This window comes from Palaemon carinicauda, chromosome 1 (assembly GCF_036898095.1).
Source record: "Palaemon carinicauda isolate YSFRI2023 chromosome 1, ASM3689809v2, whole genome shotgun sequence".
Classification (NCBI taxonomy): Eukaryota; Metazoa; Arthropoda; class Malacostraca; order Decapoda; family Palaemonidae; genus Palaemon; species Palaemon carinicauda.
The window spans coordinates 69,875,967-69,886,397 of NC_090725.1; the positions used below are offsets into that span (position 1 = coordinate 69,875,967).

The following is a 10,431-nucleotide window of genomic DNA, read 5'->3' on the forward strand; positions in this document are numbered from 1 at the left end:
CATAAATAAATCTTGAATATATATCATAAATAAACACACAAACACACACATATGCAGTATATATATATATATATATATATATATATATATATATATATATATATATATATATATATATATATATATATATAGACACACACACACACATATATATATATATACATATACTAATTATTTTGGTTTGTGTAATTGTTACATTATTCTTTGTATTGTTACAAATGGCCCTTTCTGTATTTTCTTGAATAAATCTAAAGGGAAACTGTGTTATGGTTAAGAAAGTTAAATCAAGTCCCGGTTTTTTTTTTTTTTTTTTTTTTTTTTTTTTAGGAAACCAACTGACCTCTGAATGCCATAGCTGCTAAAATTGGACTGTTGCCGATTTCAGTGTTATCAAGAATCCAGTTTCTTTGTCAGTTTTATAGGACGGAATCTCTCGCACCATACTATTGGCCTATATGGTAAAGCCAGTTTCTTAGAGGTGCCACGACCCATTGGCAAACATTTCATGCTCTAATGAATTATGTTCGATCTCAAAGGAGCTCTGCTAAAGAAGGAAATGTATGGAGACATGTAATCTATCAGACATCCTGCTTAGGATTTAATCCTGTAGGTGAATAGAATAACAAGGACGTGAAGCACACAAAAAAAAAAAAAATCTGACGCCGTCGTTTTGTTCAATAGTATTGCTACTACTGTATAATAATAAAATAAAGAGGGCTTTGAAAATACTGTGGCACCTCTTGGAGACCTATTATTATGTAAGAATTGTGTCGATCGATGTGGGTGTGGGGTTATGTAAAGTATATAAAGAATGGGGAATAAGGATAAAGGAACGACTGTATGAAATGTAAAGTATATAAAGAATGGGGAATAAGGATAAAGGAACGACTGTATGAAATGTGAAGTATGCAGGTCGGGTGGTTATTCGAGGTTAAGGACCCATTTTTAGATGCGAATAAATGTTGAAACTTTTAAGGGAAGGAGATATTTTGAGGGGCAAATAACAGCAAATATTCAGGAGTATCTTTCCTTTCTGGGAAACAAACACCAAAATTGGCATATATATCCCTTGGTATCGCTCTTTTGATAGAATCCACTAGCAATCTAAAACTTCAAGAAGAGAGAAATATTGCATTTCCCAATAAAATCGCAAAAACTTGTCCTATTTGAATGATCTTGTTGTCAAATCATACATTTTTTTCCCATGTAGAATGTGAATATTGACTTACGCACTAGGTTCCTTGTACCAAGAGATCAGATATCAACTCACAACCATAGCACACATGATGGCCCCACTGCAGTGAAACTCAGCTTGGGGTTCAGTATCAACTGAATAATTATTCAAAGTACCCAAATAATTAGATAAGTATCTCAAATGCTATCTAATAAGCCCGGCATCAGTTAGCTACTGTAGATTATATATAGTTTAACATAGATGTTTAGTTAAGGTAGGTTTACACCTACACACTTTTTTTCTATGGGCTAATAAGATTGAAATTAAGGCGAAGGGAAAAGTTAAGGAATTAAAACCTATTTAAGATATTTTAGTGATACTTCTTTCTACATCAACAAACCATGGCAGAGTCATCGATTTCAAGAAAGCCCTAAAGTACCTTTTAATTCATGTTCCATTGAGCTTGACAAATGCAGATGGTATAAAAAGAAATGTTTTAGAAATTGACCTGATAGTAATGCAACTAGAGAACAGTACACCTAATCCTACAAACCCATTAGAATTTGCCGACAGACTATCAGCAAATAAAAGTGTTGCTGCTTATGGGGTTGACTTCATGACATTGATTAGCATATTTAAAACGTATCCCAACATATTTAATGGGTGCTTTCAAAAATCCCAAAAGGTTACAGGCGACTGATATTGTTGTTGGTGATTACATACTTAGATCATCAAATTCGTTGAGAGAGATAGACATTAAATGACACCCAAAACAATATTACGATCAGTGCAATCAAAGTTTTCCTGTGACTTCACTGGTTTCCTCTTCAATATTGAGAACCAAACGAGACTGCTTGACATGATCCTGATTATACTGGTGTCCAAGAAAGAAGGCATCCTTGGAAGTCTTCTTACAAGTGAAGTGGTTTATTTCTCTTCATACCAGAAATGCACTCTCATAACCAATCTGGATACCAGAGAAATCCGAGAACTTAGCACAAAACAACAAGATACTGATACAAAGATCATCGTGCACACACAGCAAGTCTTGACAAATAATGAGTAGTCCAGCCCTGATTCGCTTTCATTCTGGTGACAGATATTGTAGTCCTAACATCATCCCACCAATCATTGACGATGGTGCAAGTGTTGTACTAGAAACTAATACAGGCAAATTTCGTTAGGTCTACAGAATTCGTGACATTGACCTTACACTAGCAAAGAAGACATCACCTATTGCTTTCACACGTTCGTAAACAACGACCACAACTCTTCCTTCATTTGCAAAAGAAAACCAGCCTACTGGAAACTGTTGGAATGGAACTTTTTCTACTCTTCCTTCATTTGCAAAAGAAAACCAGCCTACTGGAAACTGTTGGAATGGAACTTTTTCTACTCTTCCTTCATTTGCAAAGGAAAATCAGCCTACTGGAAACTGTTGGAATGGAACTTTTTCTACTCTTCCTTCATTTGCAAAGGAAAATCAGCCTACTGGAAACTGTTGGAATGGAACTTTTTCTACTCTTCCTTCATTCGCAAAGGAAAATCAGCCTACTGGAAACTGTTGGAATGGAACTTTTTCTACTCTTCCTTCATTCGCAAAGGAAAATCAGCCTACTGGAAACTGTTGAAATGGAACTTTTTCTACTCTTCCTTCATTCGCAAAGGAAAATCAGCCTACTGGAAACTGTTGAAATGGAACTTTTTCTACTCTTCCTTCATTCGCAAAGGAAAATCAGCCTACTGGAAACTGTTGAAATGGAACTTTTTCTACTCTTCCTTCATTTTCAAAGGAAAATCAGCCGACTGGAAACTGTTGGAATGGAACTTTTTCCTATCTTAAGCTATCTTCTGCGGAAGAGCTTCAGGCAGATCTTGGAGAATATGTGGCACTGGTATATGGCATAAAGGGTACTGTCAGTGAAATCAGATATACAATTTTTTTATCGCAAACATACTATATAGAACAAGATCACTGATATGTCATTTCTACAACCATGCCAGCAGACTCTTAGGATAGGCATGCAATTCATTCTAATAGCCAGGCCTTCTCCATCATGAGGCTCAATACTACACAGTATTCTAGAAGTTTTATTCCAGCTGTGACCAAGTTGTGGAATGATCTTCCTAATCGGGTAGTTGAGTCGGTAGAACTTCATAAGTTCAAAGTTGCAGTAAATGTTTTTATGTTGAACTGGCTGACATAAGTCTTTTTATAGTTATATGTGAATAATGTTTTAATGTTGTTAAAGTTTTTCTAAAATATTTTATTTCAATTTTTAATTACTTCTTATATCGTTTATCTAATTCCTTGTTTCCTTTCCACACTGGGCTATTTTTCCTTGTTGGAGCCCGAGGGCTCATAGCATCTTGCTTTTCCAACGAGGGTTGTAGCTTGTCTAGTAATAATAACAACAGCAACAACAACAATAACAATAATAATAATAATAATAATAATAATAATAATAATAATAATACACATTTTTCGAACAAACTTCATTGCTAGAAATGGATGGACAGAATCATCAGAGCTGCGATGGCCTGAGAAGGTTATGGGTGACAATGTGCAAAATCTCTTTTTAGATAATAATTGTAATGACTTTCTAGGCGACAGTGACGGAAGCGATTCAGGAGATTAAGGATAATTGGTAGTAATTCAGGGTAAACAGAGTTTCATGGTACAATTATTAAGGGGTAATATAACGGAAGCATATTTTATACCAAAGCTTGGAACTGTACCAACTGTGTGTTACACGATTGTACATAATTCCTTTTGTATATATCATACTTGTATCTTCGCTCTTCCCTCGCACTAAAAAGAACATGAAAATTCATGTCTGCTGTTTTGCTCTGTAACATTGTCTGTCTCTCGAACATGTTATGTCCTGTTGCCTTGAGGTTTTGTATATAAAGGAGAGCGTTCTATAATAAATTTACTCAGTTGCTTTCAACCTGCCTTTGAGGCACAACCTTCTCTCGGCTCGTCACAGAACTATTCATCGTATTTGTAACTACGGTATTATACAATCTTACATATCGTCACCCTCATAAACTAACTGCCTAAGTCATTTTCTTCACTTGTTGGGAAATAAAAAAAGAAAACTTCTCATTTCTTAATTCTTTATATCATTGTCTTGAGTTTCAATTCACAAATTCTTAACAGAAGAATTTGTGAATTAGAATTTGTTAATTGAAGCTCAACACAATGATATAAAGAATTAGGAAATGAGGTTTTCTTTTTTATATCCAAACAAGTGGAGAATATGACTTTCTCATTTCTTAATTCTTTATATCATTGTCTTGAGCTTCAATTCACAAATTCTTAACAGAAGAATCTGTTAATTGAAGCTCAACACAATGATATAAAGAATTAGGAAATGAGGTTTTCTTTTTTATTTCCCAACAAGTGGAGAAAATGACTTAGGCAGTTAGTTTATGAGGGTGACGAATTATGAACTTTCTCTGAAATTTTCATATTGCCGGAAAGACAACTCTCCCCCGGCCCTCACCATCACGAAAATTTCGGGGTGTGGAGTTGATGCAGTTTCCCTCCCCCCCCCCCCCCCCCTTAAAAATCTTACTAGAAATCTGGTCTTCTGAGGATGACATAAGTTATGTCGAAAGCTCCCGAATAAAGAAGATGATAGCAGCATTGACTGTTTTATTCCTACTCAACTTGCGATTCCCAAGAGGAACCCATCTATCAACTATAATTTTAACAAGATATGGCCGCCAAGGACTGCAACTATTCAGAAAACTAGAAAAAAAAACCGCAATTAAAATAAGGAAGAATGAAGCAGACTTAAATTTTTTTAAAACATGTAAGATCTATGAAATCTTACCCAAATTTTCAATGCCAACCATGAAACAGAATTATGATGTGAATGTTATTTTCGACAAAATTGATTGACGTTTCTGAAATGGTGGTCTATTAAAGACCCCTAGTACTCTCCAACCACTACATTGTTACCTCATTAAATATATTAGTCTTTATTAACTAAACAGGTTAAACTTTTGAGATTATTAAGAATTGGTTTAATGGTATTTGTATTTCTTTATGGAAGAAAATATAATTTTTCTTGGCAAAATATTTTATAATGTAATGGGGAAAATGTATAATTGTTACAGAATAAAACCCACTGTTTTGTGTAAACGAAATATAAATATTGTACTACAATGTATATAAAGTTTTGTCAATAAAGAATAAAAAATATATATATATATATAATTTTAAGTTTTGGCATTAATTCAGGATTCATGCTTTCTGCCAAAGTTATTCTCCTTATTCATGAAATTCTGGTCTAAAAAATTGCATGGGATAAATTTCCCCTTCAGGTGATACCTAGCTCATTTATAGCCTGATCTAAATTATAATTATAGCTTAGATTCATATCTGAAATACTTGCATTCAGATTTTGGTAGATCGGATGTCAGACCATAAAAAATAATAGGTATTATTACATTTAACCACTTCTTATTACTATCTCTCTCTCTCTCTCTCTCTCTCTCTCTCTCTCTCTCTCTCTCTCTCTCTCTCTCGTAAAATAATCAAAATTAGCCATCGCAATAACTTTATAAACACTATTTTAAAGATTGTCTCTGCTTAGTCTAAACGGGTGTAAGGGATGAATTAGAGAACAGAAATTAAAGATTAGTTTAACCTTTTTCTATGGTTAGTGTTTATAAGTAAACAACATGGATTTTGTTTACATAGAAAAACAATAACAGGTACTTTAATGCAGGTGGTTTTTGTTCGAACTTCTTTGTAAGCTACGCTAAATAAACAAAGAAAGTTCAATGGCTTTAAGTTCCTGTTTTATGAGTTAAGAAGCATTTTGTTAGGAAAACGTTATCCGAGGTGCTTGCTTAAATGCAATGTCTTAGACGTATTTAAAACGCACTAATTTTATAAACACTATTTTAAAGATTGCCTCTGCTTAGTCTAAACGGGTGTAAGGGATGAATGAGAGAACAGGAATTAAAGATACGTTTAACATTTTTCTATGGTTAGTGTTCTCTCTCTCTCTCTCTCTCTCTCTCTCTCTCTCTCTCTCTCTCTCTCTCTCTCTCTCTCTCTCTCTCTCTCGTAAAATAATGAAAATTAGCCAACGCAATAATTTTATAAACACTATTTTAAAGATTGTCTCTGCCTAGTCTAAATAGGTGTAAGGGATGAATGAGAGAACAGGAATTAAAGATAGGTTTAACCACTTCTTATTACTCTCTCTCTCTCTCTCTCTCTCTCTCTCTCTCTCTCTCTCTCTCTCTCTCTCTCTCTCGTAAAATAATCAAAATTAGCCATCGCATTAATTTTATAAACACTATTTTAAAGATTGCCTCTGCTTAGTCTAAACGGGTGTAAGGGATGAATGAGAGAACAGGAATTAAAGATAGATATAAACTTTTTCTATGGTTAGTGTTTATAAGTAAACAACATGGATTTTGTTTACATAGAAAAACAATAACAGGTACTTTAATGCAGGTGGTTTTTGTTCGAACTTCTTTGTAAGCTACGCTAAATAAACAAAGTTCAATGGCTTTAAGTTCCTGTTTTATGAGTTAAGAAGCATTTTGTTAGGAAAACGTTATCCGAGGTGCTTGCATAAACGCAATGTCTTAAACGTATTTACATTTTTTCACAATTTTTCACACCTTTCCTAAACCGAAGTCGTGTAGCAATCATTCGAACGGTAGGTCTTTACAGTAACATAGATTTTGTTTACACAGAAAAACAATAACAGGTACTTTAGTGCAGGTGGTTTTTGTTCGAACTTCTTTGTAAGCTACGCTAAATAAACAAAGAAAGTTCAACGTCTTTAAGTTCCTGGTTTACGAGTTAAGAAGCCTTTTCTTAGGAAAACGTTATCCGAGGTGCTTGCATAAACGCAATGTCTTAAACGTATTTACATTTTTTCACAATTTTTCACACCAGCACCTAAACCGAAGTCGTGTAGCAATCATTCGAACGGTAGGTCTTTACGGTAACTGGAACGTTATACCGATACCGGTTCAAAGCAGATTAATACTTGTACAGAAGTCGCTGGACGACTGGACTATCATCAGTAAGTAGAATCAACAGCAAGTGTTGCATACAAACCCAGATTCAACAAGAACGGGTTTAATCCTTTCTTCTTCAATGGTTTAAGAGTAAATTTGAAGTTTTGTGTTTTGTAGAAGGTAAGGAATGGATCAAATTATTGATGTTAGACATTCAAACTAAATGTAAAAAAGATAGGAACACAGCAGTTCTTCTAATTTGTAATTATGTGTATAGCATATGGATAAGCCGTATGCAGAAACTTAGTGAAAATGATACTCTGGGTTTTCTAAGAGGAAGATTAAATTATGTGAGATGGTTTGCGTCAATTTTGTATAAGGAAAAATTGAAGAAACTTTTTACAAAGAAATTCCTGTGTTCAACTATTTAATTGACAAAATGTAAATATTGTATTTTGTTATTTTGAATAAAAGTAAAAAAAAAAAGAATATCTTCTTCCAAGTTTGTTCACGCTTATCGAGAGACGGAGTTGTAACTTTTCACATAACCTTGACTTTTTCCTTGTTGCCTGCAAAATAAGCATTTTTTTACACTTATAAAATGAGGGTATCCGTTAAATCAAGTCCCAAATCTCGTTTAGGCCGACTAGTTTAGCTCATATACAAAAGTTTAGCCAGGTTTTGTTTTCGCTTTTAAATTAGTTACTGTGATTAACAAAAGAAAACAAAAAATAAAATCTTGCTCATCTAATGATTTTATTTTTCTAAAGAAAAAGTCTTCTTTCCCTTAGTTTTTTTTTTCTATCTTTTACTTTGAGGATTACAAACCATTTTTCTCACGTTTTTTAGTTTTCTACTGAATACTGTTATAAAGATTTTAATAATTCTTGAGAGATAACTGACAGTAAAAAGAGCCTTCTTGCCCTTATTTTTTTTTTCTATCCTTTACTTTGAGGATTACAGACCATTTTTCTCACGTTTTTAAGTTTCTACTGAATACTGATATAGAGATTTTAATCATTCTTGAGAGATAACTGACAGAACATATAACCCGAATAAACGAAATTACTTTTAAGTTTCTATTGAATACTGTTATAGAGATTTTAATAATTCTTGAGAGATAACTGACACAAAATATAACCTTAATAAACGAAATGACTTAACAGCCCGGAAGAATCTGCAAGAATTTGCATTTTAACATGTTGATTTGCATTTTAACATGTTGGAAAAAATCCTCTCCCCACCAGTTTTAAGTTCATGATACGTCATTCAGTGGGGCATCCTCTGGTGGGCATCCTCTGGTGGGCATTGGCAACCTAACGTCAGTTTAAGACTGCAGGTCTCGTGTGGTGCAAGTGTCAAAAGTTTGCAGTTCTTTAAAGCACTTACTTGGACGCTTTAAAGCACTTACAGTACTTGGATACGTTATATTCTGGACGTCTTATTACAAAAAGAGTTAGTATTGGATTATTATTTTTTGGATTTGTTTCAAAACACAAACGCTATTGCATGTTGTGTGCAAAAATCGCAGGAGTCTGCGATATTCAAATGCAAAATGACATATATTTGGGATGCATAGATAGCTCTTCTCTCTCTCTCTCTCTCTCTCTCTCTCTCTCTCTCTCTCTCTCTATATATATATATATATATATGTGTGTGTTTTTAACACATACACATATACTATATACATATATGTATATATACATATATGTTTATATATACAGTATATATATATATATATATATATGATTCTATATATTTGTATAAATATACAGTATATCTACATATATGTACATGTTGAGTGTTTTTAGATATATAAATATATATATATATATATATATAATATATATATATATGTATATATATATATATATATATACCACTCATATTTATATACAGTATACACACGCACACACACACACACACACACACATATATATATATATATATATATCCATATATTTATGCATACATATTTATATATGCATGGGACCAACCAGTAACTTGTACACATTCATCAGTAACCATTTTAAGTTTTAACATGTTACCTAAACAATCATTTATTAATATTAATCATAAATATACAACTATGTAATGGAGGATATATATATATATATATATATGTATGTATATATACATATATATATATATATATATATTATTCACCGTTGCTAGTTCACTGCAGGTCAAAGGATGTGAAATGTCCGCCTACACTCAAGTTTACGGTCTTTCTATGCCAGTCTATACCAGCATACTTTCTTAGCTCGCCTATCCATCGTCCTCTCTTCCTTTCCCTTCTTCGTTTGCAATATCTAGGACCCATTCTGTTATTCTTCTTTTTCATCTATTATATGTCATTTTTATTATATGTCTTGCCCGTGTTCATTTATTTTTTCTAAAATGTTGTAAGGATATCTTCTACTTTAGTTTGTTCCCGTATCCGTGTTGCTCTTTTTCTGTCTCTTAGTGTTATTCCCATCATTATTCTTTCTACTGTTCTTTGAGTTATAACTAGCTTTTGTTCTAAGGGTTTAGTAAGGTTCCAAGTTTCTGATGCATAAGTTAATATTGGTTGGGCCATTTGATTAAAAACATTTCTTTTTAGATAAAGTGGCATTTTAATTTTCATAATCTCATTTTGTTTAACAAAATATCTCCACCCCATTCTTATAGATTTTTATTTTCGGTCTCATGTCCTTGAGAAATACTTGCTGTCTGTCCTAAGTATATCCTAAGTATATATATATATATATATATATATATATATTCATTAACAATCTCTAGAGGTTCATCTATGAACCTTTTTTGTTGTCGGTCAGCATTTTCATTGAATATTATATTTTCAGTCGTACATTTATGCTTTCTCTATTGAAAGCTTTTATAATCTTTTGCAATTCCTCCCATGATTCACTGAAAAGAACTATGTCATCTGCAAATCTCAAATTTTTAACATATTCCCTTTAATGTTAATTCCTACATTTTCCCAATCTAAATTTTCAAAAACTTAATAATTTAGGAGAGATGGTGTCTCTCTGTCTAACTCAATAAGTCGAAATTTTCTCACTATTTCTATGTTTTTTTAGGATGTTGTACTTCCCGTATGATATACTTTCAAGTGTTCTAACACAAGATTCATCTATTTCTTGTCTTTGAAGGGCTTTTATTGCTATTGAAGTTCTGACAGAATCAAATCTTTTTCATAGTCGATAAATGCCATACATAGTAATTTGTCATTGTTGGTTTTTTCATTAGCTGGTAAA

The 10,431-nt window shown here is 32.8% G+C and overlaps 1 long non-coding RNA gene across 1 annotated transcript in view; it reads left to right on the top strand.

The window, feature by feature from the left end:
- Nucleotides 1–8,536: 8,536 nt before the first annotated feature.
- LOC137642401 (uncharacterized) overlaps nucleotides 8,537–10,431 on the top strand; it is a 20,291-nt gene continuing 18,396 nt past the window's right edge. Inside the window, exon 1 of the long non-coding RNA XR_011044770.1 lies at nucleotides 8,537–8,626. This is a non-coding gene — a long non-coding RNA (uncharacterized lncRNA). The remainder of the gene's footprint in view (nucleotides 8,627–10,431) is intronic.